At 43.9% G+C, this 25,970-nt stretch overlaps 1 long non-coding RNA gene across 1 annotated transcript in view; it reads right to left on the bottom strand.

The window, feature by feature from the left end:
* LOC144616276 (uncharacterized) overlaps positions 1 to 25,970 on the bottom strand; it is an 82,136-nt gene that overhangs the window by 17,122 nt on the left and 39,044 nt on the right. Inside the window, exon 3 of the long non-coding RNA XR_014137673.1 lies at positions 9,664 to 9,739. This is a non-coding gene — a long non-coding RNA (uncharacterized LOC144616276). The remainder of the gene's footprint in view (positions 1 to 9,663; positions 9,740 to 25,970) is intronic.

Below are 25,970 nucleotides of genomic sequence, written 5' to 3'. Positions count from 1 at the left end.
TTAAACTATTGTTTTAAAATTCTTATATGCTAATTTCATTATCTGTGAGGACTCTTTCCAGTGACTGATTTTCCTCCTGGTTTTAGGTTTTGTTGCTTTGTTTTGCCTATCTAATGACTTTTCATTGAATGCTACAGGTTATGAATGTTGTGCTGCTGAGTGTTTAGATTTTGTTGTCTTCCTTTAAAGAATGTTGAATATTATTTAGTAGAAAATTAAGTTACTTGTCATCAATTTGATTTCAGACACTATCTTTGAGCTTTATTAGAAAGGATATAAAGTAGTTTTTAATCTAGAGATAATTTAGTCTCACTCCTAAGACATGACCGTTCTGTGGTCTCTACTGAATGCACTGGGTATTCAGTGAGGCCTCTTCACCCCAGCTGGTAAGAACTCAACTTTCTCCCAGATCTTTATTAGCTCAGGAAATTGTTCAGCTTATAGTATTCAAGCAGCTGTTCTAATAGCAATCCAACCTACCCTGCGTAGATTAGTATTCAGACAAGGGGTGTTAGTATTCAGGCTTAAGGGCATCCTTGAAGCTCTGGTTTAACCTCTTTTTCTCTGGAGCTTTGACAGATACCTCAGTCTTCCCAATCTCCTACATCTGTCTCCTCTATTCAGAGAGACCACTGCCTGAATTCCCCCTTCCTGTGGTTTGGAAATTGCTTCCATGCAAAAATCTAGAAGAATCAGAGGGTCACCTGGTTTGTTTCTTTTCTCTCAGTGGCATCTAATATTTATAGGATAAAGTTCTAGCTCCTTTACATAGTGGCATCGTAAGTAGATTTATTTTTCCTCCCCAGTGTTTCAGACTTTTTCCTCAGTAGCCTTTATATTATGAAGACCCAACCCCAGGGAAGAAGAAAACATAAACAGTTGAAGTAAAAAATAAATAACAAATAAAAACTTTGCTCAGCATTGAATTTAGATGCTAAACTTGGTTAGAAGACAAGAGTCTTAGAAATCAGGCTTTCAAGAGACAGAGTTTCCTGAGAAACCCCACAGTTTGCTTTCTACTTGTCAAGAACTAAACTTAGAGGGTTTACTACAAAGTAGATCATAGATCTGGGGAAAATGTGGGATAAGAGGAAGTTCCCTCCTCACAGTAGAAGAAAAGCCCTGATGAGGTTGGGTCGGGGGATAATGGGGAGAAGGCCAGGAAAGAGGAGAATCCTCTGGCTTCTTGCATCAGGGTCAGAACCTGGGGTGGTAGTGGGGGTAAGGGAATGCAGGCAGTTGTGAGGGAACGGGAGAATGTTCTAGAACTTTGTTTTCCTAGGGATACCTAGAGAGAACACAGTCCTTCCAGACAAGCAGGTAGTGGGACTGATGTTCTACCTGCATGACTGGGTGACTGAGGGAAGGGCGAGGAGAGTGAACCTCATAACAGCCTTACGGAGCTCTGCACACTTGGGCAAAGTCAGAGAGCACTACCCAGGTTCCGAGATAGAAGAGTGTGAGGTCACCGAAAGTGTCGGCTGCTAGAGTCTGATAATGCCCAGGACGTCAGACCCCAATACCTTCATAGATCTTGGCACCCTGTGACAAGGACCGTCACGTTGCACAGCAGCAAAAGCCACCAGTAAAGAGGTTTACACCTGGAGAGGATGCAGGGGAGTCTGCAGTGCGTAGGGGACAGGAGAGTCACCTTCCTTAATACAGGACGACATATGATCCCTGTCCCTCCCCCTAAAAATTAGAAAAGAGTCAGCGAAGAGGGATGTGGACAAGAATCTCTCAGTAACCAGATATTTACTCTTAAGAGGATTATGTCTGAGCAGGACAGTGACGGAGATAAAATATGTGACTTTGGGTGAAAAAACCTTACATTGAGCTGAGGAATGTGGAAAAGGAAAGTCTCTTCCTCCACCCTCTTCGGTTTTTAGCTCTTCTTGCAAATTAGACTAACAAAAAACACCAACCAAAGACAAATTAGACTAACAAAAGACACCAACAGTTCATGAAAATTTTACCTGACAGTAGGAGCCTTCCCAGAAGACAAACAAAGACCCAGAGAAATAAATAGGCCCCAGAGCTTACATAACATCTTAACAAAGAACAGTAAAGTGGTGGAGATGGGACAAAACAAAGGAAAGAAGTTTTGGGCTTCTGGGGGTGGTAAATTGTGAGAAAGTGACTAGGAAGTATCTGAGGATAACTAATGGAAAATAAGGGTTATTTTAGTCAGGGTTATTTGTACGGAAGTATCTTGGCATGGACTCCCCATCTCCAGTCACAAGAATGTTCTCTTCCTGGTACAGCAAGGGTACCTTTTTTGCTGGAAATTTCGACTTGGATTTTAGCCGGGTGAGGCGGGGTCAGAGAGTCCTTCCTGCATCTGCTGTTTCTAAATTGCCTTCAGCTCAAAATAGTCACTATGCCAAAGTGGGATATTTTGGGGTATTCTGATCCCCTTCAGGTACATTGAATATTATGGAACAAAGTCTCTGCTCCAAATCGAATGTGAGATTTATGGCAGCGAGTCAATTTTAGAAATAAAATCAATTATGTTCCTGCACATATCTGCCTTGTAACTGCGCAGTTTTTACCTGTTATAAAGGTCAAAAATAACACAAGCAAAGCACTCTTTGTGATGTAGTTCTTCTTACCACCTGTCCTTTAGTCTCCAGTATCACTAAACTGCTGCCTACCATTGTCTTTGGTTGACCTGTGTCACCACTCTGTGATCTGCGTCTGCTACCCACAGTAGTAGTCCGTTCTTCAAAGGCTGGAAACAAATCTCATTCACCCTTGCATTCCCAGAACCTAGCACAACGTGTCTGCTGTGTGACTGAAAAAGACCTAAATACCTTCCTCTGGAAACTTGTCCCAGGACCTGAGATTCTTCCACCAGAAACTCTGCGTTGAGTTATAGGGCAAACTCCTTAGTGCTCATTATTCCATTGTTAGGTGTGATAGTGCCTTATCACAAATAAATTCAGCTGAGTAGGGGTGGAGACCAGGGCTCCACAGGAAGGAAATAAATGAAAAGGGGCTCTATGGGGCACTGAAGGGAAGCCAGTTTCTCTGGAGCAGCCAGGGTAAGGCTGCTTAAGGAAGCTCAGGGCAGCGTGAAGAAACTGAAGCTACTGGTAGGGAGTGGGAGGTGGGGTAAGGATGGCTTCATCGACATGTGACCAATACATTTGCACAGGCCCCCACACTTAAGAGACCCCATCTTGCTTTAATCCTTTACTATGTCCATTTCGAAATACTTAATAATTTTTACTTTAAAAAAAAATTTTTTTTGACGTATTTTTGAGAGACAGAGACAGAGCATGAGCAGGGGAGGCACAGAGAGAGAAGGAAACACAGAATCTGAAGCAGGCTCCAGGCTCCAAGCTGTCAGCACAGAGCCCGACGCGGGGCTCGAACTCACGAACCGGGAGATCATGACCTGAGCTGAAGTCGGACGCTCAACCGACTGAGCCACCCGGGCGCCCCAATACTTAATAATTTTTAAACAAAGGACACTGTGTTTTCATTTTGCATTGGACCCCCTAAATTACGTATCTGGTCCTGGTTGAGGGATACCAAATGGAAGGAAAGAGCACAGAGAGAGAAGACGAGAAGAGGCATAAGAGGCGTTATTCCACCTTCATGGCCTGAGGTCAAGCTACCACCCAGTGAGATGGCCAAGAGGGCTGAAGCGGCAGAGAAACTTGAGTGGCCACCCACCAGTGTTTCATGTATCTCATACTTAGAGGTGGCTTCTGAGCCATCAGAACCCGTGGGACTCTCTCACTTGCTTCATTTAGTCCTGGGTTTACAGCCCCTTTTCCTGTGGTGGCACTTCCGTAACACCTTCCAGGTTGTATCACTGGTGGCTCAGGCTTCCTTCCTTTGAAGGACACCCAAGAGTCGGATGTCATTTGCTGTCATTATCAGTGACCTTAGTGACACTCGAGGAGGTAGCCAGACACAAAGGTTCTAAAGACTGTAGTGTATATCAAGAAACAGTGGCAGGAGTGATGCTGGAGATCATATGATAAATTAATCATTAAGCCGGGCATCTTCATTTTTGTTTGTTTTTTGAATAATCAGTGGTTACAGCCTGCTGAGAAAACAGTCACAATCATTACTAGTGTATCTGAGAACCTGTAAAACACCCTCCTGGTTGACACACTATGGTCAGGAGTGGGCCCCTATCCCTTTTGCATAATTTGAAACGAAAGATGACAATCTGATGTATCTAATGCATTTCCTCAGTGAATTCATCATTGGCATTATCATCTTCCTTTCCAGGTAAGAGTTCTTCACGTACAACTCGTCAGACATTTATGTCTTTATGTGTCTTTTTTTCTTTCCTTCAGTACAGCCTAGACTGAAAACTGATTGAATGCCGCATTCTTCATCTATAGCTAGAGTTAAACTAGAAAATGACAAGCCTTGCCCAAAGGAAAGTCCCCTCTTTGTCATTTTTATGAACATCTTTATAAGCCTTTAATGTATTTGGCTTCTGTGCTAGACTTAAATCTGAAGATAATCCTTGTCCTCAGGGCAGAAATATTATATCTAGAACACACAGGAGAACACACACAAATACCTCCTCACTGCTGAGGGGAAGCTGTCAACTGCAGTTACAGAATACCCGGGAATGGTGTTATAGAAATCTGTTACGCTACAAACATAATGCACTGAAGATCAAATGAGCTTTTAGTTTGAATCTGAAGGAGCAAGACAGGGACTGCGATTTTGCTAATGTTCAAATTAACCAACGAGACGTCCGAGTGACCTAAGTGAGAACACAGCACTGATGTCCGAGGGGAACTCCTATCATCGCTTACGTACTGCTTTGCACTATGTCCTTGCGAACAGTCTCCGATTTAGTCTGTACTAAACAAGTCGCATCACTGGCACTGAATTGATATCTGTTTAATGGTAAAGAATACAAATTTAAATCCTGTGCTCTCAAATAGAAATGTCATTTGGGATATTTTATTTTATTTTTTGTTTATTTTATTTGAAGGAGAGAGAGAGAGGGAGAGAGACAGAGAGAGAGAGAGAGAGAGAGAGAGAGAGAACATGAGTGGGGGAGAGGGGCAGAGGGAGAAAGAGAGAAAGAATCCTAAGCAGGCTCCATGCCTAGTGCAGAGCCCGACACAGGGCTTGATCCCATGACCCTGGGATCAAAACCTGGGCCAAAATCAAGAGTCTGAAGCTTAATGGACTGAGCCACTCAGGAGCCTCTGGGTTCTTTTAGTCCTGTAGAAATCCTTAAGTAAATGTCACCAGAATGAATGATGTCTTCTTTCATCAGCCTTCTCCAGTCACTATCTCCCTCTGCTCAGGGTCCCTCGCTTTAGATGGCAAGGGAGGAGGAGTCGCTGCAGGGTTGCTCCAACCTGGAGTTGGGTCTTCGTTGTCCAAAGAGGTAACTGGAAACATCAATGCTTAGAAGCTGTTTTATCCATCCTCTCCCACCCCAATAGGATGGTCTTTTAGCTTTGGCTTAAACAGTACAGGAAAAGATAACTCACCATTTCCTGGAATAGCCTATTCAACTTTTGAAATAAACATTTTAAGAGAGTTATTCCATATGTTGAATTAAATATATGTCTCTCTTTTTAATTCCTATACACTGGCTTTCAACTTCTGGAGGGCATTCTATATCCTTTATATCTTTCTCTTATAAATGTTTGTTTATTTGGGGGAGGGGGGGAGACAGAGAATCCCAAGCAGGCTGTGCACTGTTAGTGCAAAGCACAACATGAGGCTCGATCCCCCAAACTATGAGATCATGACCTGAGTGGAAATCAAGAATCAGATGCTTAACCAACTGGGCTACCCAGGTGCCCCTCTGCTTTATATCTCTAGCCCTGATCACTGGCCTGACAAAAAACAATGTTTGTGGAACAGTGGAAAGCTGGAAAGGGTCCAGGTTATGAATAAGCGGGGAAGTTGGGATGCCGTACCAGTCACAGAGATGATGCTTAGAACAAGAGGTGCAGATTGTGGGGGAGGCTGAAAAGTTTGGGTTTGATAACATTGGTAATCCCAGTTATGAATCACAAACTGGAAAAATCCAGTAGGGTATGAGGATTGAGAAGAAAGGGACAAAAACCAAGGAACAGATTAAATCATTCATGACAAGCTTATAGTGATAGGAGAAAAAAATGAGAGAATTTTAGTCCAACTGCAGTCATGTTAATAGGTTACAAATAAGTTAACAGGGTTATGACATTATATTAGTTAATGAGATAAAGGATATGTAATAAGATGAAGGATGGTGTTATGCTAGCAAATCAGTGAGAAAGAGCTGAAATGTAAAATCTGCATGAATGGCTGATGTGGAAGTAAAATAAGAGCCTAAGTGGGAGGAAGAGTAGGTGTTAGCAGCAGTCGGCCTGAACCTGACGTCTAGCTGCATGATGGACATTAGCAGGTTATGAGATGATGAGAGTTATGTCCTCATATTTCACAGATGATAATAATTTGCTTGAAGCGAGAGAGAGAGAGAGAGAGAAAGCTAGTAAGGTGGGACTTCTTTGACTCTTGCACTTTATTGCTTCCCTGAGATGTCATGCTATCTTCCTGGAACCGGAGTCAGAACACCCTGGAGAGGCATCAGTTGACAGGATCTAGGAAACGTCTACTGATTTGCAATAAGCCTCGCCTAGTGCCTGCCCGGTATGAACAACTGGAAGACTGGATGGATGGATGGATGGATGGTATCCATCCTTTTAAGGATGTCTTTTAAGGCTTTTAAGATTGTCAAAGAATTGGGGCGCCTGGGTGGCTCAGTCGGTTGGGCGGCCGACTTTGGCTCGGGTCATGATCTCGCGGTCCGTGGGTTCGAGCCCCGCGTCGGGCTCTGTGCTGACAGTTCAGAGCCTGGAGCCTGTTTCAGATTCTGTGTCTCCCTCTCTCTGACCCTCCCCTGTTCATGCTCTGTCTCTCTCTGTCTCAAAAATAAATAAACGTTAAAAAAAATTAAAAAAAAAAAAAAAAAAAAAAAAAGATTGTCAAAGAATTAAAATATGGACTTAATGATCATTTCCCATCACTCAGATAGCCCTTTGGACCGAGCCACAGATCTTTAGTAAGCATCCTGGGGAGAGGGACTCCAAATAAAATCTCAAGGACAGTTCTCAAAAATGATGCAGGCCTGGAGAACATGGCTTTGCATCTTTTCATGTGAATGAGGCTGGCACTCAAGTTGGGGAGAAGGGTTTTTCTCATTTTATCAAAGTTCAGACCCTGGCAACTTTGGCTTAGCATTCCCTGCACACAAACACTGCAGGTTCTTAGAGCCTTTGGCTCAGTTTGTCACCTTTTCTTCTACAGAGCATTGATGAAGGATAAATCAGAGGGCCATTACTGGCAGATGGTCGTAGTGTCTCTGGAAGGTGACTTCACAGAGTTGCAAAATGTACACATTACTTCCAAAATATGCAAAGAACATATAACTTCCATTTCTAGAACTGATATGAACTTTCACAAGAGTCCCCACTCCTTGGTAGTAGATACCGGGAAAAATTGTGAAAGTCTTTGAAAAGGGCAAAAAAGATAAGTATCCTATTTAGTAAACTCTTCTGGGTTATATCTGCCTTTCGTTGACCTTGAGCTACTTTACAATTCTGGCGAACTGTAGAACACCGATGACAATGCTTATGTTTTTTGCAAGTTGTGTCTGGTGGAGAGGCACTTACCTATTGCCCTGTAGATGTTGACCAATTTTTGGCATTCGTTTCATTCGGTATTCATATTCATCAGTCTTCCTGATGGCCTGTACTTGTGTGTGTGAATTCTCTTTTAAATCAGCTGTAAAATCTTACCAGTTTCCTCATAACTTGAGTTAATAAAATCTTTCACATGGGAGAATCATAGTTTTATCCTTTAAAAATAATCTTTTAACATAAAGGAAAACTGACTAAGCTTGACGTTTTATGACATTGCTATTTCTTCTGGCTTAGGCTGTTTTAGGCAGCTGCTCGGTCTTTTTTTATATCACGTTCCACCTCTTGCTCCTTGCCATCTTGAAAGCGCATCATCTTGATGTGAGGGGGACAAGGCCCATATGACTTGTGGTGGGGGAGGAGAGACAAGATCTGAGGGCCACGTGGTGTCTGTGTGGTCATTTGTCCACCATCCTGTCATCTCTCACAGAATACTGTGGACCCAGTCATATACTCTGTCTTCATCCTTAACGCAGGTCTTTGCATCCCTCTACATGGCACATGGAAACTTCTAGTTGCAGTGCATGTTTGGGTAGTCCGTGAGAAATGTGGAGTGCCATCCTTTATTTATTTGCCAGTTCTGTGGTGTGGTTCCTTCTCCATGCTGACATGACTATATCCCAGACCCAGAATGATCTCAGTCTTTCCTATTCTCATGTGTGTATTTCTACCACTAAAGCATTGACTTCTAAGTCTGAACCTTCTGCCCTTCCTCTGTCTTTCTTCCCCTTCCTATCATCCATGAAGACCAAATGAACAGGCATTCTACTTCCTCTTGCTGTTTGATAGACCCTTCCCCCACACTGTGCCCTCTGAAGTGTCACTCACTCTCCCCCTTTTTCCCCTGAACTGTCATGACAGAATGGTCATTCTATGCATGACATATGGAGAAAGGGAATGAAAAACCCATTGATGTAGTAGCTTCAAAACATCATCACTCTTGTATAGGATGTTGGGGTTCTCAAAAGCAGAAGCCATCACTGAAAAACAGAGCCTGCTGAAGAGAGAAAATTTGGAAACCAGAAAATAGATGAGAAGGTTGCTTGAACAAGGACAGCTAAAGCACTCTCTGGACACCACCTGTGAGCTTGAATAATGCAATATCTTTATAAATACATTGGCATAAAAGGCAATCATTTTGAACCACCATCAAAAAAAGTATCACTTTTATTTTGGGACTTTATGCTTCTAAAAACCCATAGTGGCCCCTAGGGATAACTGCATTTAAAAAAAATCTGCTTTCAAACCACATGCTTAATAATAGGTTTAGGAAATTTGCCAAGAGTAAACATTAACTCACTCATCTGTATAACTCAGTTTCTACCTTCTCTGCATTCAAAAAGAGAAAACACACATTTTAATACTTCAACTTTTTTCAACTCCTCCTATTGCCCCTAACACCAAAAAAAAGTGTGAAACAATAATTTTAATATTATATGGATTCTCAAAAGGCAAATTGTATTCTCAAGAAGTATGAATTTCCATGAGCTTTTGACCACTCAGAAGAAGTATGAATTTAAATGCAATGTGTTGAGAAGGCTCTAAGATTTCTGGAGGGTATCTTTTTCTTTTCCTCTCAAGCCAGGGCAGACATTGTGACCATGGGACAGGAGTTTTTGGCTGTGGGCAGGAGCTATGACAGCACATCCTCAGACAATTCTGTCCATATGTGCAGGTTAAATAGCTCCTTATAGAATTTGACAGCAAAAAAAAAAAAAAAAAAAAGGTTGTGACAATGGAAATACATAATTGAGACAGTATATGATTCTTCAGCGTAACATAATCAGTATTAACCCAGATATAATTTCCTATGAATTATGTGACCTTATAAAATAAACTTTTATACACGCACACATACACACTTAGTCATCCTGGAAATAAGTGCTTGGCTGTCGCTTCATGTAGAATATACATGTGGGACTCATTCTCAGAGGAAGTCCGTGGCTAATGGTTCATACCATTTTTTTTTTATGGTTCTTACCATTAATGGTAGACAGAGACACAAAAGTACTAGTTCCTCAGTAGCTCATGCTGTAGCAACAAGCTCAGTCCCGGTCCTATAAAATATATACAAATTTATCTTTATTGATTATATCCACATATGTTCATATATATCACATACACAACTGTCTCTCCATATAAAAACAGTAATTCAGAAATCTTTCTTATTTGAAAACATGGAATATCTGTCATCATCCTCTAACATTTATGAGAATCCACTCTCTGAGCCAAAGATGGAAAGGAGGGAAACCCCGTGATCCAGGAGAATGTATTCTAGTTGGACATTGGCTTATTCTCATGGAATTTGGGTCAATGCATATTTTTTTATTTTTAAATTTTTTTTTTTAATGTTTACTTATTTTTGAGAGGGAGAGACAGAGTGCGAGCAGGAGGGGCAGAGAGAGAGAGAGGGGGAGATACAGAATCCGAAGCAGGCTCCAGGCTCTGAGCTGTTAGTACAGAGCCCAATGCAGGGCTTGAACTCATGAGCCATGAGATCATGAACTGAGTCAAAGTCGGATGCTTAACAGATTGAGCCACCCAGGCACCCCTGGGTCAATACATATTTGTAGTTCTTTGACCTCAGATCTCTGATCCACTGCACCAAATACAAAATAATCTCAGCCCATAGGCCCTGGGTGAGCTATGTCTTCTGGAAGCCATGTTGGGATTGCTGATGTTTTGCAGTCATCGTAAATCACTTTCCTTTTTGAGACACTTTGTCAATTCTGTTGAGTACACTCACTCTTCACAGCTCACTGCTTTGTATGCCAGAGAATGCCGACTCTAATTGTCTGTTCCTCATCCAACGATGTCTTTACAACTTGCCAAACTTAAGAAGCGCTCAATTTGAACTCCCATGAGAACTCTAAATGTCATAATCCTTATTTTCTCAAACACTGAGCTTGCTTCAGTGTCATCTTCAGGGAAACTCCGTGGACTCCCTGCTGATCACAGTGATATTAGTGTTGGTGATATTAGTGGTGGCCACTGTTATGGCTGTTGTTCGGCTGTCATGAGACCAGGGTCCACTGCGGCTGAACACTCCTCCTTAGACAGCCTCATGTTGAATCCACAGGAGATGTAGAAGCAAACAGGTGAAGGAAGCCCCGGATTTGGACACGTATGCTACCGACCTTTGGGACCCATATCACTTCAGGTGTAGGGAGTATCTGTCTCCTGACGATAGTTCAGACCTAGAGTTGTCTTGGATGACTGGTCAACTGTGGTGGAGGGGGAAGAAACAAAACAAAACACCTTTTCTCAGTCCTCCTAGGTTTTCTGGCCCCAACCCTGCAAATTAGAGTGACACTAAGAAAAAAACAGAGTTTATTGAGGTGTGCATGGCACCTACATGTGGGAGCATCAGTGATGGGTCACTCAGAGGGGTGGTTGGAACTGGGGCTTCTCTAGCATCTTCATAAAGAACAATAACTTTGTAGAGAAGAGATAGGCTGAAGGAAAAAGGGTTTAGACGATTAGGGGTGGCAAACTGTGGTGAGGTTAAGTTTTTTCTTGTGTCTGCTTCTTCCCAGCTGCCTTCAGCTTAAAATAGTCCTTATGTCAAAGTGGCAGATTTGGGGACGGCATATTCTGATCTCCTGCACCACCGAGGAGGAGGCAAGCAGTGTAAGGACAGTTCTGTTTTGTTCTGAGTTTTATGCGAGAAGCACAAACTCCAGTGGGAAAGGAAATGAAGGTGTTGCCTTGAAGATTTCTGCTCTTGTGTTGGCAGGCCATGTAGACAGCATGACGCTGACTAGCATTCACTGAACGTTTGCCACTTGCCAGGGCCTGTACTCAGGACTTGATACGCATTAGATCACTTAATCCTCAAAATAACCCTTGAAGGCAGTACTGTTCTCAATTCTTTTTGTGGATGAGCCCCTGGAGCTGCAAATGAATTCATTTGTCCAGGGTCCAGCGTTGGGGATGGTGCTAGGCTTAGAACCCTGATGGTCCCTGCATGAAAACCCAGGCAGGTAAGGCTCCCAGAGCATGGTGTCACGGGCACTATTACAGCCCCTTTGTGGGCACCGGTCAACAGGGCAAACTTGGAGGACTGTGACCAGTCCCGTGCAGGGAACTGCAGGGTGGAACTCAGGTATGCCAGACTCCAGAACCCGCTTCCTTCTTGTCAGCTCCGCACTGCCCCTCCGTGAGAAGCCTCAGCCCTTCTTGTGGTGATGTCCTTCCAGACTTGGAGACGGCAGCCATCTTAAGCATGATACTACCCCCTTCCTCCTCCCAGCTTAGGAAACTGATGATGTGTTTGCTACGGGATGTTCTCCTTTGCCACCCCTCCCCCCGTTGTCCTCTATACACGATCTGTACTTGCTTGTTTCCATCTTGACATCCTTCCACTGAGCTCCTGACTTAAGCCCTACTGAGTCTTGTGTTCCAGGCGCCTAGCACTGCCTGGCACGGAGCGCGCTCTGAGGACGCAGCTGGTGACCGAGGAAGGAATGACAGTGGATCACGTGTTGCCCTCCCAGATACCAGCCGTGGTCATAAACATGATAAACTAGAGGAGGGACTGAGGGTGATGTGTCAAGGGAAAACCTTGGACCCTGGGGCATCTCTGATCGTCTCCCGCCTCAGAGAGGCATTCTCTAGAAAAGCAGTCAGGAAGCCTCCTTGTAGGGGCCTGACGCTGGTGCAGCCGTGCAAACAGAAGGGGTCTCATGGCTGTTTTGTGTCCCAGAGAGACTCTGGCTGCAACAACTCCTCGGGCAGGGCAGGTGCCGGCCTTCTCCTGCTCTCTGGCTTCCCCACCACCGTCGGAACCTCTTCCTTCTGTAGAAAGAGCATAATAGTAGGAGTCCAGAAAGAAAAGTCTACCCACACACCCCTGGCTCGCCGTGGGAAATTAGAAGTCACTGTGTGCTTCCCTGAGCATTCATTCTGTCACCTCTACAGTGGAAATTGTCATATACAGCCTGCCTACCCTATCAGGTTCTACAGATGAGAGAAGACTGTAAAAATGAAAGTCCTTTGTAAACCAAAGCGCTCTGCTTGTCTAAGGTATTATCCCCATCTGCACACTCAGTCTTCCCGGGGTGATTTAGGTGCACAGACGCACCTCTGGTACATCTCAGGAGATTCCTGCCAGACCTCGTACTCAGGTGCCATTTACTTGTCCCCGGGTCCTAAGACACCCTAGGAGATTCTCCTTATGTAAAGCCTCTTCTAAAATCTGTCTCTCTGAGGCTTCCAGTTTTTGGCATCCGTAAAATGAGCGTCTGATGTGCCTCTAGGCCTGTAAGTAAAAACCACATCCCTCTTATCTCTGTTCTGAGAAGGAGGTCAAGTTACAACTCCTGTGAGAAGGGAACTTCTTGGTTCCTGTTCTCGCTGAGGCGTAAACTGCTAAACCACCTCCAGAGGTACATGATGGGGCTAACCAAGGGGGTCACCCCGGTAACACACATGCAAAAGAGCAGGTGGCTGCATTGCCGTTCAGTGATTTGGGAGCAGAGAAAGCAATTCCTTTACGACAGCGCGGGGCGAAGGGGCCTGGAAGAAAGGGCCCGGGAGGCTAGAGAAGGGGCGGGAAGTGAGAGGAGAGAGAGGACGAGGACGCCGAGCCAGGAGGGAGGCTTGGTGGTGTCGTGGGGCCTGTCTGGGCCGGGATCCTGGGAGCAGTCAGTGTCCGAGAAGGGAGCGTGGCTGCTCGGGTTTTGCTTGTGCCCGTTTTACTCCTGATTCCCGTTAGTAAGGACTTCCTCTCACTGCTTTTTCTGCCTTTAGGTGTCATGTTTCAACCGTATAAAAATTGATATATTTTTTTTTTGGCTAGTGGGATGGGAGGCAAGCAGAAGCATCCTTGCTCCAAATGGAGGCTCTACTGCGAAGAAGGCTCACGCTGCGTGTTACCACCTTTGGGTTCTCTGGGTGGGGAGAGGTTGTTGGAAGAGCGCTAACTCGTCCAGAAAGTGCAAGCCTCACCGGCTATGTGTTTGACAAGGGCTTTGTTATCCGTCCCCGTCCCTGGGAACCTGAGATTGCACTGTGTTTGGTTCATTATTTCTCCTTGGCCCAGTATAAGGCCCTAGGCTGCGATGAGGTCTCTGACCCTGAAGCCAGTCTGAAGATGTAGAAGAAAAAGAAAAAAACCCCGCTAATATTTCAGTTTTATGAGGGGTTTTGGAAAGTTCTAAACCAACGACTGATTTTTTTTTTTTTTTTTTCACAAAAGGGATTGAATCTCAGAGAAAGGACTGTCACATAAGGCTGAACAGGTTGTTGACTGCTCAGTTCTAGGGTCATTAGAGACTTTTTTTTCCCCACTGGGGTTAGGACAGTGTCCTGAGGAAGGGAAGCAAGCCTCTGCCTGGTGTGCCTGGGGACACTGTGGGGACTAGAAGCTGTGTTGCTCTGGGGGAAGAAAACATCAGTTTATTCAAGTATTAAAAAGACGGGAAACATTTCCTACACACTGCCTTCTTCTTAGCTGGCTGAGGTCGTTCAGACTAGGCTTTAGTAACATTTACTAAGAATTTTCAACATAGGTACCATTGTCATTCCCATTTCACACCTGGGGAAAATGAGATGCAAAGAGACCAAGCAATTTTCTAAAGGTTACGCAGCTAGAAAACGGCAGAACCCTAATTTGAACCTAGGTAGTCTGGCTCGAACGCCTACAGGCTTAATCGCCTGGGTTATCAAGACCGTATCTTCGTCTTAGTAAGGGCATCATTAACCCAGAGGAGCCTCTGGTGAAATAAGTGGGGAGGAATGTGGATAATCCCCGAGGACTCCTGCCTTATTCTAAGTTGTCCGGCAAAGAGAATACAATAAGGAGGCATGTGAGACTGTACCCCTTACCCTCACTGCCTTACTTGTAGCTCCAGACTTGGTCTTGTTTTCATGTTTTGTAAGCACGGCCATAGCATCAGTGAATATAGAGGTTTCCCCCCTTACACTCAGTTTTCTTACATTGCTGGACACAACAGTTCTGTCTAACTATTGAGTCTCCAAAATGCCTTCACACTGATTTCCACATTTGAACTTTCATAACAACCTAGGTAAGGAGAGCATTCTTGTGCCACATTACAAACAGGAAACTGAAGCTCAGAGAATTTCCAGGGGGACAGAGGTCAAGGTAGTTCTCAGTCCTGGTGTTCTGGTTCTTAATTCTATGTTCTTTATACTATATTCTGTAAGGACATCAATACTGATGGGTATGTGTATATGCAACTATATGAGCCTTTTAAATTTTATTTTGATTGAGAACTGTAGTTTTGAAGAACACAAGTGAGGATCTCTGGGTGAGTTTTGTCATGTTTTGGGGGGTAACGCAGGTCCAGCCTGTGGGGACTTGTTGGTGACACTGGCTTTGGGGTGATTTGACATTGTTGCCATCAGGACCTACTGGGAAGTGAAATTTCCCACTCTACCTATTCATTGATCTTATGTACTTATGTGACCATTTCCCCCAATTGCAAGGCGCATTATTTTGCAGCCCTGGTGGGACCTTTGTGAAATTTCCCCATTTTCTCTCAAGGCATTTCGGGTTAGTCACTACCCTTTGCATTGACTTTTGTGATTGCATATACATTGTTCTCAATAGCACTAAGAGAAATTTCCACAGAGGAAGCCTGCAGCCAGACGGCAAATGCCTGCAATGCCCGGGCATGCGAGTGACTAAGCAGTCAAGATGTGTTTAAAATATAATCTTCAAGCAGGAACTTGAAACTCCCTGGAGACTTCCAAGTCTGTGCTATTTCTGCACACCCCTCCAATTTGCTATGGTCATTTTCGTTAAAAAGCTGGAAGGCTTAATATTAGAAAGCACACATATTATTAGGGATGAAAGAGCAAACATTGTTACCTTCCCAGTTGGGAGTGTCTTGATCATTAACTGATCTTCCCCCTCACCCCCCTCAATTTTATGAAATGCGCTTGGCTGCCTACTTTTTGTCTCACGTCCATCCACATATTCCTGAAAAAACAAACAAACAAAAATGTCACGCAGTCCTTTCGTAACGCCATTTCTTCTCCAAGAATTCATTGGATTGGGGCTCATTTGTACTCCAGTGGAAGATGTCCAAGGAAACTTCCAGAGAATTCAGGAAATGCTGTTTTAGTTACTAAAGAAATACTAATTCAGCATTACGTGTTTTTTGTTTGAAGTGATTTATACATTATTTAGTCACCATAAAAGAGCATGTTTCTTCTCTGACAAGGACGCCTCTTTGTGACCCAGAGTAAATCACTTAAGTTATCTCCCTCCAAAGTCCTCAGCTGCAAAAAAAAAAAAAAAAAAAAAAAAAAAAAAATGGTGCCAGGCATGTTGAATTGATTATGTGATAAGGAAGGTGACTGAGTTCTTGGGTATAACATATCCTGAATCTCAAAAGCCATATACGTACAACATAATTAGTAATACTCTGTAGCATTTGGTGTAACCTAGCGAATTAATGACCTTGAATTATTATGACTCATCTGCTGCATTGTTTTCAGTAAAGTCATTCTCAAAAATGAAAGTAACATGAAATAAAGCGTTGGCCCAACATTTTGACCACATAGCAAACTGAAAGAGGACTAAAGGAAAAATCTTCTTCAGTGGTGGATGTGGTTTCAGTAGACACAAAATAACCAAAAGGGCAATAGGCAGGGAAGACATTCTAAGTGCCTCCGAGACTCCACTTCCTCGGAGAGCCCCACTTTGCCCAACTTATGCAAGTTCTATGAGGTGGACCAGCTTATCTGCTCGGACACGCAGAAAACCTTGAGGAGGCATGGGTGGGAAATCTTTGGGGGAGGAGAAGTGCCAGGGACCAGGAAAGGAAATGATTTTAGGAATCCAATATGCTGAGGAGAGGAGCTGATGCCTTAGGGCAAAACTTTTGTTTTGTTTTCTTCCTTCAGAGCTTGATGTATCCATCAAGTTCATCCATCAAGTTCATGACGAGCAACCCCTGAACTCAGTCGCGTGCCCCATGGACCCGAATATCCTGTACTCTTGCGTCTAGGCAACGATTCTTCTTCAAAAAGGAGATTTAAAACCCAGAACGCATTGAGCATGGTGAGCGAAAACAAACAACACAAAGTGTTCTGTAGCAGCCCTGTGACCCACTGTTAAGGGAACCAAAACCCACAAGCACAAGACACGAGTCATTATGAGGCAAACAACAGTCGGTGACCTCAGAAGCTATTCTTGTGTAGCGGCAGCTGGCCCACTGCCCACTGCTGTGAATGACCCAACATGCTCAGTGCCTGTTCTTGCTTCCCCAGCTCTTGTCATGAGTGGGGAAAGCATGTGGGTGTGCACATATGTTTGCTTTGTGTATTAATTCCAATTTCTTCCTCATGTTGTACGTCAGGAATGAGAAATAGTCTAGGAAGGGTTCCTGAAACCCAACTCTGCCCCCCCCCCCCACACACACATACAGAGTAAATCAAGAGAGACATCAAGTATAAAATATTAATACTTGTTAAAATCCAAGAGACTTGTGTGGAGAAGAATATTCATTACCATTTGCACTTTGTTGAGGGTCTAATGTATTCATCTTATTTACTTCAAATTAACTTCTTTGTGTTCTTTTTAGAGAGAGAGACTGCAAGTGAGGAGAGAATCTTAAGCTCCAGGCTCAGTGCCCAGCCCAAGGCAGGGCTCGAGGCCATGACCCTGGGATGATGACCTGAGTGGAAATCAAGAGTTGGACACTAGCCACCGACAGAGCCACCCAGGTGCCCCTAAAATTAACAAGTAGCATTCCTTTAAATATTCACATACTGGGGCGCCTGGGTGGCTCAGTCGGTTAAGCATCCGACTTCGGCTCAGGTCACGATCTAGCGGTTTGTGAATTCGAGCCCTGCGTCGGGCTCTGTGCTGACAGATTAGGGTCTGGAGCCTTTTTCGGATTCTGTGTCTCCCTCTCTCTCTGGCCCTCCCCCGTTCATGCTCTGTCTCTGTCTCAAAAATAAATAAACAAAAAAATTTTTAAAAAATATTCACATACTCACTGTCCAAATAAATAAAAATATAACTCCCTCAGCTGTTACACATTGATTATAAGCTTAAATGTATCTAAAATCACATGTCAGGTCTATCAAATTTTCTTAGTAACTCTTTGTAGTAAGCTTATTTTTGACCACCCAAAGATTTCAGGTCCTAATTCCTAGAACCTAAATGTAACCTTGCAAAGAAAAAGGATCTTTGCTGACTTAGTTGAATGTCTTGATACAGGGAGATTATCATGGATTATCTGGCTGGGACTTAATCCAATCACAAGTGTCCTTATAGGGGAAGACAGTGGGAGAACAGACAGACACACAGAAGAGGAGGAGCCCATGTGACCACAGCGGCAGAGATTGGAGTGATGTGGTCACGTGTCAAGGAATGCCTAGAGCCACCAGAAGCTGGAGGGGGCAAGGGCTACATTGTCTCCTAGAGGTCCTGGAGGCAGCCAGACCTTGATTTCAGACTTCTGTCCTCCTCCAGAACTGTAAGCGAATCCATTTCTATTGTTTTAAGTTTGTGGCGATTTGTCATGCAGACACAGGAAACTAATATACTATTTACCACCTTAGGAAGCAAACAGCACAATGCAAAATGTCACTGTGGTTACAAAACTATTTAAAAACCTTCTCATTATTCCTGATTTAAAAAGTTCAGTAGATTTGATGTTGCTTCTTAATCTTATTATTTAAGGTTTTTAAGAAGTCTGCCTTCCTAGGTTTTCAGCTATTGTACTGTCCCAAAGATTTTCAGATCAATGGAAACTTTCTTCACTTGGGTGGGTCCTTGAACCTGGTTGTACAGGCCATGGTGATTCAAACCTGAGCCACTGTTCAGACTGAGATCCTTCTGTGGCAGTGCTCTCTGGTTTCATCCGAGGAGTTTCATCACCTTTCCTATTGAGTTTAGTGGGAGGGGGTTCCTATTCTTTCCTTTCTCTTTCTCTTTTCTCTCTTTCTCTCTTTCTTTCTTTCTTTCTTTCTTTCTTTCTTTCTTTCTTTTTTGCAACTTGAGGTCTTTAAATTCTTATTGCCTATAACTATAATATAGTGACATCATCTATAGGATAACTATATATGTCTTACAGGTACTTCATTATACTAGTAAGGAAAATCCAGCAGATTCATTTTCTTGGATAGGCAGTTAGCTCTCTTTTTAATGATCTGAGAATGCCCCTGTTTTTTGCTTTTTGTTTCAACTTTTTTTAATGTTTATTTATTTTTGAGGGAGAGAGAGAGCGCGAACAGGGCAGGGGCAGAGAGAGGGAGACACAGAATCCGAAGCAGGCTTCAGGCTTTGAGCTGTCAGCACAGAGGCTGACATGGGGCTCAAACCCATCAACCATGAGATCATGACCCAAGCTGAAGCTGGACGCTCAGCCAGCTGAGCCACCAGGCACCCCTTGCCTCCGTTGAGATTGCTCCTGAGCTGATTATTATACATGTCTCCTTGCTCTCAACTATTTCTACCTAGTGATTGGGTGAGACCAGGGGCAGTGAGTGATCCTCTTCCTGCCACTGATACAGCTCCAGGACTCCCTGGAAGGTCTACAGTTTTATCCTCCTGGTCCTCGTTACCCTCCTACGAAGTCACTAAAGATGTAAACATACTCCACTGTATATATGCGCCACCCGCAAGGGGCGGGGGGGATTGGGTCTGTGACTGGAGGCCTTTCTCCTGCTCTGCATTCTCAGTGTGTGGACTCTGCTTGTGGGTCTTGCTTCATGGATTACAGATGTCTTGCTCCAGATGTTGTGCAGGAAGAAGCGCAACGATGGGCAACTGTGCCCTGTGGCTACCCCTCCATCATGAAGGCAAAAGCTTTCCCAAAATGTGCTCCCCCAACAGAGCAGACTTCTGTGTACCTCTCACTGGCCAAAAGTTTGTCATATGACCTGCTGGTTTCAAAGGAGACCGGGCACAGCTGTTTAGAGTTTCTAGTCTCTACTTGAGTGAGGTAAGCAAGGAGGGAAGGGTTGGGAAGCGTGATGGGTTAGCCAGCTTCCCACCTGCCGCACAACTTCTCTGTGCATGTTGGCTTTATCCTTCTCTCTATAGACAGACCTCCTTCTTCTGCTTCATCATTTGTTTGGCTAAAAATGTCCACCTTAGCTCTAGAGAAGCCCCCAGCCCAGAGGCCTGCTTCTCAGTTTGTGATCTGTGGCATTCCCATCTTAGACTCACTGGGGATACTTGTTAAAAGTATCCTGTAGGGGCGTCTGGGTGGTTCAGTCGGTTGAGCTTCTGACTCTGGCTCAGGTCACGATCTCGAGGTCCATGAGTTCGAGCCCCGCGTCGGGCTCTGTGCTGACAGCTCAGAGCCTGGAGCCTGTTTCGGATTCTGTGTCTCCCTCTCTCTCTGCCCCTCCCCCCTCTCATGCTCTGTCTCTCTGTCTCAAAAATGAATAAACATTAAAAATAAAAAAATTTTTTTTAAAAAAGTGTCCTGTGCTTTAAACCTGCTTCAGATACACCCTGAAGATTACAGATCCTGAAGATCAAATATTTTTCAGCTCCAGACCCAAAGATATGGTTTTAGAGCTTGGGAATCTCACATGATTCTTATGTACATTAAACTTTGAGAGCCAATGAACTAGAGTCCTTGTGTCCCAGTTCCAGACCCGTGGGAGAGGGCTCCAGGTTGGCCTGTTTGGGTTCTGTATGTATAACCCTCAGTCCAATCAGTCAAGCGTGCCGTTAGAAGGCAGGCGGGCTCAGGGCCCACGGCACCAACCTCCCATCAGTGACCTTAGGAGTAATCTCTCTAGGGAGCATGGGCGGGGCAAGAAAGGTGACTCTGTGAACTTCTCCACTGTGGGGCTCCCCGTTCCCAGCATGCAATTTCTCCTTTCACAGGAGCTCTCTGCTGACCTCAGGTACGCGTCTCACCCAGCAGGTTTCTGCTTATGCGGCTCTGGCACTGCCTCTGGCCCAGCGTCCCACCCTCCCCTCTCTGCTGTGGCACCTCCCCTCCTCCCTAACCATTGCCTCATCATTCCTGGCCTCACTCGTTGTCGCTCAACTTTGAAATGCCGTGCAGCTTTCAGCCGGTGTATCATAACTCAGGCCACGCAGCCATTTCCAAATGTACAGCCGCAAATCAAATATGAAGAAGTGTAACATTTTGAATTCTTGTGAGATTAAACTCAGCTCAGTTCCACTTGTCAACTTCATTTGTCCTGATAACTGATAACCTAAAGCTGTTAATAGTTCCACATTAAGGTAGCTCCTTACTTCCAGTTTAAGATGTTGCCTCTTTTTGTAAGGAGGCAGTCATAGTCAGAGTTTCCCCCCCTTTTATGCCCTAGGAGTGACCTCAGTGTGTAGGGGGCTTAGAAATAATCTGGGTTTGGGGGTGCCTGGGTGGTGCAGTCAGTTAAGCATCTGACTTCGGCTCAGGTCATGATCTCGCGGTCCGTGAGTTCGAGCCCCGCGTTGGGCTCTGTGCTGACAGCTCAGAGCCTGGAGCCTGCTTCAGATTCTGGGTCTCCCTCTCTCTCTGTCCCTCCCCCGCTGCTCATGCTCTCTCTGTCTCTCTCGGTCAAAGATAAATAAACATTAAAAGTAATAATAATAATAATAATCTAGGATTTTATGCAGTCCTTTGCCTTTGATGGCCACTGTGCGGTCATGCTCTGGGCTCTGGAGAACTATGGCTGGCATCCTTAAGGCATCTCCCCTCCTGCCTGGCCTTTGATGTGAAAGGCTAGCTGTGCTGTTGAGGACTCTGGGCTCTGACCTGGCCCCCATCAACCATGAAGCCAACACTGCTGTGTCCTCCTGCCCTGCTCCTAGACCTCTCGTGACTTACCAGCTCCCATACTCCCTCTACACCCCTGCCTGGGTATTCAAAACTCTCTATTGCCTCTCCTTATTCTTCAGTGCCATGCAGGACTTTGCAAGGCTGTGCTAAGGCCTGTCTGCTCAGACACATCCCCCCATCATTGCCAGTCTGGATCCAAGAGCCAAACTGCTCCAACATCTTTCAAATTCAAAGCTTTTCTATGAGACTCCCTGTCCTCTTGGGCTCTGCCTTGGAAGGTGCTGTTAGAAGTCTCCTAAACCTAACGAGTGTCTTTACCACGTTCCACATAAGGTTTGACCGCCAGAGGGACCAGATTTTGCCATCAGTTACGTTATTCTTATTAAGTACTCTGTCTTAATCATCTCTGAATCTCTTCCTCTGGCTCACTGGTAAATCTTCATTTCCTTTTTGGATGGAAAGGTAGATACATCGACTGGCATTCCTTACTATTCTGTGGAAGTTAGTCCAAACCAAGTGCTCGTTCCACCAAACTTGGTTCTTGATCCCTAAAGCTCAGCTCTTAGAATTCCATGGAACCCATTTGTTTGTTTGTTTGTTTGTTTATTTTGAGAAATCTAGTTCTTATAAGTAAGTAGCCCTTTGGCTTTCAGATGATTGTGCATGCTCTGCATTTAAGAAACCCAGTTAGAAATTTCACAAACTCCTTTGACTTGGGATGATTTGTTCTCCCCTGAGAGTAGTTCATCTAGAAGGTGTCACCAGTGCTGGCAACATGTAGGAGAAAAGCAACCAAGAGCACAGATCAAAATGCACACACACTGTTGTCCCTTTCACGCAGTCAGTTACATTGCCTTTGCCTGTGTCTCATGTGTGTTAAGCGAGTCGCTCATAAACTAGATGCTCCCTGATGGCAGCACCAGGATCCTACCAGAGAAGAACAGAGGAGTCTAACTCAAATCAGTTTGTCATGATGCCTGCCAGACCAGCTTGGATAGCATTGGATGTGTCAAGAAAAATAAAACTCCGTGGGTGTTTCTCTCTTTTTTCCTTCCAGAAGAAGGGATTTTAACTACACGTATCCCAAGACGTGAACCAGTGAAGCAGCACTTTATCTAGAATCAAGGACACTGTGCTGTATGGGTTTTGTCGGTATGGAAACCATGTTTCTGATACTGCAACGGAATCATCACTTGCTTCTATCACATTTTGCTGACCACAGGCAAATCATAGTTTTTACTGAGCCAACCCTTGTGTGCCAATAAAAGTAGCTTAAGAGTCAGTTAAATAAAAGTTTTCAAGATCTAATTTCCTGAAAACCAGTGAATATCTCTTGTTATTGGGCTCAAACTTTTTTTTCAATTCAGCAAAACTGAATTGGACACTTCACATGATGCACTTTACATTATACCTGATACAAATATTATCTCCCGGGAGTGCTCTTGATCTCCAGCCTGTGTGTCTACCTGTCTGCTTGGCATCTCTACTTATTGTTCGACGATCCTGACATCAACCATGCCAACCCTCCTCTTTACTGTCATAATAATGGCATTACTGTTCAGTCTGTGGCTCAAGTCTAGGATCTGGGAATCAACCCAGACCTCTTTCATTCCTTCACATCAATTCCTTGGAAGTCAGCTCTCCCTCCCAAATAGAGCCTTAGTCTAACCATATCTCACCCCCTCTACTGCTACTAGGCTAGTCCAAGAAGCCACTGTGTCTTAACTGAACTGCTCCAATAGCCTCCTAACTGGTCTGCTTGCTTTCACCCTCTCTCCACCCACAGACACTCCCCTTTATTCTTCATACATCATACAGAATCCTCTTTTTAAAGACTGTATTTAATAATATCACTCACCCTCCCATTTAAGTACCGCCCATAATTTCCTACTATAATTAGAATAAAATACAAACTTTGTTAGGGCCCAAGGACTTCCCTGAGATGGTCCTGCCAATATCTTGGATCTAATCTTGTACCCCTTGTCCCATCATTCATTGGCCTTTAATTTGTCTCTGGAAAATGCAAAATTTGTTCTCGTTTCACAGCTTTTCTTTTTGCCATTTCCTTTGGTTGGAATGCTTTTTCTCAAGATCTCAACGCACTCTGGCTTCCTTTTTCATCAGAAAAGACTCAGAGACGATGTGACCTCTTTAGAGAATCCTTCCCTGAATACTTAGCTAGACTAACTACCCTTTGCTGCAAGATACCCTCTATTACTCTGATATTTTTTTAATAGGAAATATCACTCCCTGAATCTCCCTCCTACCTCTCCTACTTCCCTCACTCCTTGTCTTCCTCCCTTCCTTCTTCTCCTACTTCTTCATTGGCTATTTGCCCCCACCACAACGCACATGTCACCAAAACAAAGATCTCTTCCATTCGTCACTGTAATTTTAGCACCTAGAATAGTGTCTGGAGCATTGTAGGTGCTCATTGTAAATACCATTTATTGAGTGACTTCTGTGTACCCGGCACTGTTGTAGTTTCCTTAGACATGTATCCCTATTTCTCAAAGCAAGCTTTCAAAGATTTAAATGTGAATAAGTTGAAGCACAGAGAGGTGATGTGACACAGTTAGTCAGTGTTAAACTAAGTTGAATCCAGGTCTGTCTGATTTCAAACTCCATGCTTTAAAAACAATTTTTTTTAATTCAACATTGCTTCACTCTACTTGATTTTCAGGTTCCACATTGGTGACCAAGCATCCTTGTGTTTGTTTTTCATATTTGATTTTGCCAAATGATTGCCTTTATACAGCTACTGATATCTGGTGTCATTTTGGCTAAGATTGATATGAATACATTTGTGCATCTTTTGGATTATTTGCCTTCAAAGGTACAAGACAATTTTTAATCAAATACAATGACACTGATGTTAACTCGTATGGAAATGAATTTTTTTTCTGAGATATTAGTAGATATTAATAATTGTAATTTATCTTCCTTAATTGATTTCTTTGGGGCTGGCTCTTTTACAGAGAGGATATCAGCTTGTATACTTGCTTCCTCCTTTCTCCACGTAGTTTTTAATTTTCAATTTCAATGAATACAGAGCATCAACTTATAGATGTCAGGTCCTTTTTTTAAAAAAAAATGGGTGTGGGTAGTGAGAGGAGGTAAGAGTATCAACCAAAATAAGCACATGCATTTGGAAGCGTCCTGGCAATCGAGAGATGTCATTCTGAACGTCGTAAAGACAAACAACAAGGGTGGGAGAAATGCCTGTGGTGAGTCAGGAGGACAGCGAGCACAGGGCTGACTGGACCGAGGGCAGGCGTTCCTGACTGGGGTTTCGTGTACCAGGTGTACCTTTACATCCCTACGTGGTGGGGCAATTCCAGACGCTGCCGAGAATGACCCAAGATTGGTGGGGCAAAGTGCAGATTTCGGTCCACAGACCTCCTCCTGCCCCTCTCCCTGCCTTCAAATACCCATAGACTCCCCAGTATCTTCTCAGTTTACTGCTTTCTGCCACAAGCAGGGGGATGATACCCGGGACCCCGGGTCCCAGCTGCCCAGTGGTGCCTGAATTAGTTGTTGTTATCTCTTGAGGGGAAGGGGGACCAGAAAACATAGAATGAGGAAATATGCAAGACCTAAGACTCAGTCTTTAGTTTGAATAAAACTATGAGGCCACACCATGGGCTCCCCAGGTACCCCCACTCCAGCTTCTTGACCATACAGCTGACCCATTTCCTTTGCCATCTGTCTTCCTTCTTTAAGGTCATCTTCTTGGGACCAGATCGCAGTCTTTTCCCTGTGCTTCCAGAGGCTCCTGTGAGCTACCCTCGCCCTGTCCCAACCCACCCACCCATCAGCCTGTCCTGACTCTCTCAGGTTCCTGTCGCTTGGGACCTCATATCTCCAGCCTTGTCTCTTTCTGTCAGTGCATGAAAGGAAATCAGCCTGCCCATCTGCACTTTTTCAGTGAAGCCCACCTTCCTTTTATACCATGCCACTCCCATCCTCGCCATTAGGTTTTAAAAACATAAAAACTAGTTCCCTACCATCAACAACGCTTACGCACCTCCCTGATCAGCAAATATTAAAGGTCTACTGAAGTGGGGTTTCAGCGCCCTTTGCCAAAGAAATTTTATTTCATGCATAGGGTATGATGCAAAAAGAAAAAAAAAAAAAAAGAGTGTGGGTAGTTCCCTATCTCTACTTTACAGTTTCAAAGCCTCAAGAAGTTAAAATTTACCTATATTTGGTGCTCAGTCTATACTGACAGAAACTCTGCACCATCGAAAAGTGTTCCAAACCGTGAAATTCTGCTCAAAGAAGTTTTTCTTTTTTCCTCCAGGTAGTTAGGTCAGATAATAACCTAACAAAAATATTTAACTACTTTCATTTTTATCTATTGAAAGTAAACGCCAATGTGTATTGATCTGCTGTGTTAAAGAGTGTATGCGAATAATTATAGTTCCTATGTAGTAACTTTAAATTGTATAATTTTTTAGTTCCAAAAGGAAAAAAAAAAAAACCAAGTTGTTTAAAAGTTAATAGAAAGGGTAAAATTCACCCTAAGTAAGTTATTTTCAATATTTCTAGACCTTTC

This window comes from Panthera onca, chromosome B2 (assembly GCF_046562875.1).
Source record: "Panthera onca isolate mPanOnc1 chromosome B2, mPanOnc1 haplotype 2, whole genome shotgun sequence".
NCBI lineage: Eukaryota > Metazoa > Chordata > Mammalia > Carnivora > Felidae > Panthera > Panthera onca.
Note: the sequence above shows the minus strand (reverse complement) of the source record. Positions and strands in the feature narration are given on the sequence as shown.